This window comes from Narcine bancroftii, chromosome 1, assembly GCF_036971445.1.
Source record: "Narcine bancroftii isolate sNarBan1 chromosome 1, sNarBan1.hap1, whole genome shotgun sequence".
NCBI classification, from domain to species: domain Eukaryota; kingdom Metazoa; phylum Chordata; class Chondrichthyes; order Torpediniformes; family Narcinidae; genus Narcine; species Narcine bancroftii.
The window spans coordinates 52,849,602-52,855,601 of NC_091469.1; the positions used below are offsets into that span (position 1 = coordinate 52,849,602).

General features: G+C 40.5%; 1 protein-coding gene across 1 annotated transcript in view; it reads right to left on the reverse strand.

The window, feature by feature from the left end:
* The window catches only part of LOC138758287 (ELAV-like protein 2), a 136,447-nt gene extending 132,999 nt beyond the window's left edge, over window positions 1-3,448 (reverse strand). The window contains exon 1 of the mRNA XM_069926992.1: window positions 3,138-3,448. The gene's annotated coding sequence lies outside the window, so the exon portion shown is untranslated. The remainder of the gene's footprint in view (window positions 1-3,137) is intronic.
* Between the last annotated feature and the right edge of the window lie 2,552 nt (window positions 3,449-6,000).

A 6,000-nucleotide genomic window follows, 5' to 3' on the forward strand; every position in this document is an offset into this window, starting at 1 on the left:
AATTTAGATGTGTTGCAGATATAATTAATTTACCTGTTGAAAACTCAAGTATTATATTTTACTATGAATTAAATTTAGATAAAATTTGATGTACAGAAAAGACAGTGCTCAACATATTCAATGCGGTTAATTTTAATATTCGGATGAACAATTTAAAGTTGCAACAAATGCTTATTGAATATTTGGCTCACAATTGTCCAACTTAAATGCAGTTAAGTGAACAGCGAAAATAAATTTGACAATCAAATATCAATTAGCAAATTTTACTATATATTGTATTGAGTATTTTTCCCTATCAGTTAGCTCACTCATGTCTCCATAATCTAATAAACTGAAGTTCAAATTTACATGGGTTTAGTAACTTACTTGATCTTCAATTAAAAAAATACAATTCCTTGAATCCTAAACAAAGTTCTTGTTTCTCGTCAAACTCAAATTCGATGACAACTATGCAAACAGCCCCCCAACTTGAAGTGGGACATCGAGACCTTAAAACGATGAATCAGCACAATGCAAGATGCCTAAATTTCCATTGAGCAATCATTGAAAATTTTTCTTCCTAGCCTCAAAAACAAGTCTGTTCATTTTTGCCAAAATATTTTCATATACAAACCCTTCAATCAAGTATTATGCTTGATAACCATTCTTCTCATATCCCATAAGACAAACAGATGATACCTTGAAACTCTAGTATGGAAATACTCCAAACTCCAATTAACATTGTAAGCAAATCATTTAATGCGGTGAATAGATTACCGACATTGAAAATGCTGCCAAGCAAGGTTGCCAATTTATACAAAGCATTCAAAGATTTTTTTTTTTAAATAATACAAACCAGCTCTTCAAAATGTTAATCTCTCCTGTGCTGATCAATTTTATGCAATTAGTTGAAAATATGATACTTGACTAATTTTTAAATTCATAACATTCTTTAAACGTCAGTTTTCAGTGTACGTAATTTATGCCTATGGGGACTGTGTTGCAAGGCGAGACTATTACTTCTTTGAGGTGCCCCAGGCAAAATCGTGAAAATCTGCTACATTGCAACATCCTTTTAAATTGGACGGCTGCGCTGCCAGATGACGCTTTATACTGTAGCCAACCCAAGTCCTGATAAAGGCTCAGTTATTTGAACACTTGTACTGTCACTCCAGTTTTGTTTGCCCGCATTATCTGCTTTACGAAACTATCCAAACAAATTGGTTATTCTGGAGGGAAAAAAAACGGAGCTGGTCAGGAACAAAATTATTGCACATCATTTCCGTCCGGGATCATCACAAGTCGCTCCCTTTACAGGTTCAGTCTAACTTTACTCATCCAAGATAACCCAGTCAACACTCGTTTTCATTTTAAAGATCCCTTGACCAAAAGGCGCTTACGAAACCTCTCGCTTCGGATACAAGTCGCGCCTGAAACCAATCCACGTGCCCGCATGCAACGCAACACCCGCACGGCGAGAGGGAGCCGCCTCCCCCTGGCGCATGTGAGAGACGCGCGAGCAGTGGGGGACGGGGGGACGGACCAGCCCCTCTGGGAGTGCTCCATCCGATCACGCAACATTCGAGTCGTGCCTCGCCAAGCGGAAGCTGCAGACATACCAAGGGAAAGAGAACCCTTAGAAGATGCACAGTCCTCCGTTCAATGTCACAAATGGTTCAACGCTAAATTGTATTCTTTTGCTACCAAATCGTTCGGCGGGAAAAAAAAAACCCCAACATGACGTTCATTAGTTACAATGAATGCGCGGCAAATGGGGGTGGCGCCCCTTGTTGACCCGAGGACCCAATCGATGCTTATTTATTGGGGGGGGGAAGGAAAGGAGGAGGAGAAAGAACACCTCGCCCTTCACCTGGTTTTAGGTGATCAACGATGCAGCACAGAAAGTCAGCGTTGAAGAATACAACGCGCCTTGTTTAGCACTACATTTCCATCGCCGTGTGTGTATCAACACACACAGTCCAGGCAAGGGAAATGACCTTTGAGGTGTCATCTTTCTCCACCTCTTCTAATAATACAAGATACAACGCACGAGGCAGATCCTGGCCCCAAATCAAGTCCGTGAGCGTTGAGTAATGTGGGAGTAGTTCACCTTGCAACTATCAGAAACCAGTGTAATTGACCTGTAACAATATGAGCCAATTCTCCGCCTTTAGCTATTACATTCTATATTGCACTAAATTCTTCTTAAAACCCCTGGCTGAGATACTTGAGGGTGCAAAGGTAATTTGTGGATGCCACACTGAATTTCAAAACCAAGATGCTTTACAATTCTGGAGGAAGCTTTTCCAAATAGCACCAAGTGTAGGCAGTGTTCGATCTTAGCAAATACAAATTTTTATTCAATCCATTACCCTCAAGTGGACGGCGGGGGGTGGGGGGGAGAGCCATTTCCACGCACGTGCTGATCTTCCGATCAAAAGGCCTGTCATCGCAAGTTCGGCGAGACATTTTACATCAACATCCTTTGGTGGATGCAAAGTTGCCCGTTTCAACCGTTCTAGTCACTACAGTGTCAATTTGTCCCCCCGATTCAAGTGCATTTCGAAAGACCTCCACCACGCTTAATTGAATGTTAGAATCACGTGCAGTGATTTACCAAGCCAACTAATTAGAGAATCTCTCCCCTCTCCTACAGGAGTCACTGAGACAAAAGTAGGAGGTAGAGCTACAAACAACCTGCATTGGATTACAGCAATCTGGTGCAATGGAGTTGGTGAGATTTCATCTAAATGCAAGCATCTCACCGTTTTGTAATGGACAACCTCCGAAGTGGGAGATAACAGATACAAAAAGGCAAACCGTGATGCCGTTTTCTGCAGAGTTAAGATTTCAACATCGAGTGTGTAGTTTGATCAAGAGGATGGGCTTCACATTGGCTCCCGCAACGTTAACCACCGCTCTGCTGCATTTAGTGGGTTTAAGAAAACGTGTCACACAGAAACGTTGAATCAATATTTCTCCATATTTAAGTATATTTATTTTTTTAAAAAAACAGACGATTCCCTTAATAACGACACTTCTTCATAACCGCCGGAATTCCACTTTAGCACTAGTCTAGATACTTTCATTCTCAATTAGATCCCTACAAATTTGTAAAACTTGAATACAATCAAAATCCCAGTGGATTGGTCACTTACCTGTCGACTTTTGGGAAGTAGAAAAGTTAAGTACAGTCCTTCTTTGATAAAGGATTCAAGCACTTGAACCCAGACGTGAAAAAAGCTTATAGAAATGATTGGGGGTAGAAAGAAAATTAGCCGAAATGTCCAACATAGAAAGCAAAAAAATGCACAAAATAAACTTTAAAATAACCCAGAGGGGAAGACTAATTAATTCGATTAACCTATAACGTTGCAACAAACTTAGAAGAACGAACTTAAATGAACAAAAGAATTCGGGACCGTCAAAGCGGCTTTCAAATCTTCCCCTACAGCAGAAAGACCAGCTGCATCCCGCTAGAAGGAGGTCTGACGCAGATGAGAAATAAGAAGGCGCTTTTTCTGTCACTGGGAGGTGTGTTCGCACACAGCTTTATAGAGCCGGATAGCACCACAGTCTACACCTTTCCACATCCGCACTCACCACAGGGCTGGCCCGCACGCCACCAGCAGTCACTACAAAGCCCCTCATCCAGCGGTAGCGCATGTAGAGCGCGGCGGACGTATACGATTGTGCCAGCACGCGCGCAGCCTGTTCGGGAGAAGAGCACCACTGATTGGCTGAGGTGCTGCTCCCCATCGATCCATCGATTTTTGATGGGCTGTTTGGCTCGTGTCCCCGTCCATCAAAGGGCTGGGTTCCGGGCGTGTGCCTGTCGTCTTGCGGGCCTGTCAATCACAGCGAGGAGGGAGGAGGGGAGGGGGGGTCGAACATCGGGGAATCCGCCCAGCCTGTTGTTCGCAAGCAGGTTGGCTTAAGCGGAAAGCAGGCTTTTTCCACTCAGTAACATAACCAGGCAGACGACAGAAGAAGCAGCGTTTCCCCCCCACACTCTCACTGAATACAAAGAGCGAAAATGATTTTGGATTAACGTCACACTTAAAAAGCCCAAATAGATTTATTGTTTTAAATGTCCAGTTAAACCACTCATTTTAAATGTATCAGAATTACCTCTCACCCTTCCTCCGGCAAAAAGCTTTGTTTTGTATTGGGAAAATGCCCTTCTGTATTTACTGTTGGTAAGTTACTGTTGTTTCTGATTCCGATACCTTTCCTGGGTCACTTACGTTTACTGTCGTTTAACGTAATGTAGAAACCAAAAAAAGTGCAAGGCGTTTAATCGTAAAGATCATTCATGTAATTGCAATATACCGAGAAAGATGTGCATCATCTTAAGTCAGGGCAGCGCCCCGTAAACACACAATAGGAGATCACAAATAATTGTTTCTCTTAATTTATTATTCCAAATGTCCTTCCTCAAAGCCATCTTTCCAATATTGCAACCCACTCCAGCGAACAACAGTGATCTTAGTTACCCTTTGAAGGAAAACAAAGCACGTTTTAGACGATTCATACCGAAAATGCAAGGTGGAATTGAAAGCATGAAGCATTCTAATAATCGGTTTCATAAATTACTTTAAAAATTCAGGTTTTTATTAAAGTAGCTGCAGCCCAACGTGTGCAGTTTTTTTTTAAATTTCGGCGACCCCAAATCCTCAAACAAAGCATCATCTTCTGTGAGCCTTCGTGCTAACAGGGTCATTGAAGCAGCCAGCGCCAATGTGCAATCTATTTCTTAATTGATGGTGCACAACAACGTGCTCCTGCTGCTTTTACGACACGTTCGATCTTCGTAAAGAAATTCCATCAAATCATGATGGATATGAAAAAGACCACTGGTTCATTGCTGGTGATATCAGTGAGGGTATGACTACTTCTGGAACATCAGGACGAAATAAGCTCACACCATCATGAAGAATCGAACAAACCTGATAGTGAGGTAATACTGTATATTCTACTACATTCGCTCACATAAAGCAGTAGTGACACAAAGCTGTTTTAAAACGTGTTTCTTTTTGCATCTAGAATGCGGAATTTTCGACGAGTAACTCAACAAATTGGGGGGGATGCATTTAAAGGTTATGAACATTACTAATTAATGAGAGCTTGTGCGAAACAATAGAGGTGGAAGGAGATGGGCAAACACGAAAGGGTACATTTTTATCATGGGCTCCAAAGTGTAGTACTCTTGTCAACCGGATGTTCATTTTCAAAACATACAGGAACTTCAGTAAAATCAGCCCGAGAATTACAATTGAATCAAGAGTAGGTTACAATGGATCAAGAGAACTAAAATAAATCTTGCATATTAATTTTTGTATCGAAAAGAAATCCACAGTTGAATGATTCTATTACCCAGTACTTTCTCACTGTTGAAATCAGTCACGTTTAGAACCACTTGTTCGGCTAAAGGAGAGTCTGAATTATATTCCAATGGTTAGTATTGAGAGCGATTAGTAAACGGACTGGAATATTTAAATACAAAGCCTTTAGTGTTAATGACCATTATTAGTTGGAACGGTCTGTGAAGTAATCAAAGACCAAAAAAAAACCTTGTAATGTGATGTACTTAATACATTTTTCTTATCTTGCAGTCCATAATGGAAACTTTTTTTTTATTTTCACTGAAGCAGAATGGTATGTATAAAAGGAACGCTCAGGGTAAGTAATCTCCGTGAATTACTTTTGGAAAAGTCTGTGATTTTAAATTAGTTTCATTGGTCATTCTGATGTTTATCGTTTGATACACATAAACGATATCTCAATTTAAGATGTTGTTTTGTGGTGATAGAGAAAGATTGCAACTTTTTAAACCATCCTGTAGCGATAATATTTCAATCATTTGAGTTTGAAAAACAAAAAGAACTTCAAAATAACCCAGTTTTTTTTCGAATGTGAGCCATGAACGGACTTCTCCATTGAAAACACTTCAATATAACACCATCCTTCTAAGATAGATTTGCCTCAAATCTTCCACATTCACTTCATTTCCCATTTTAA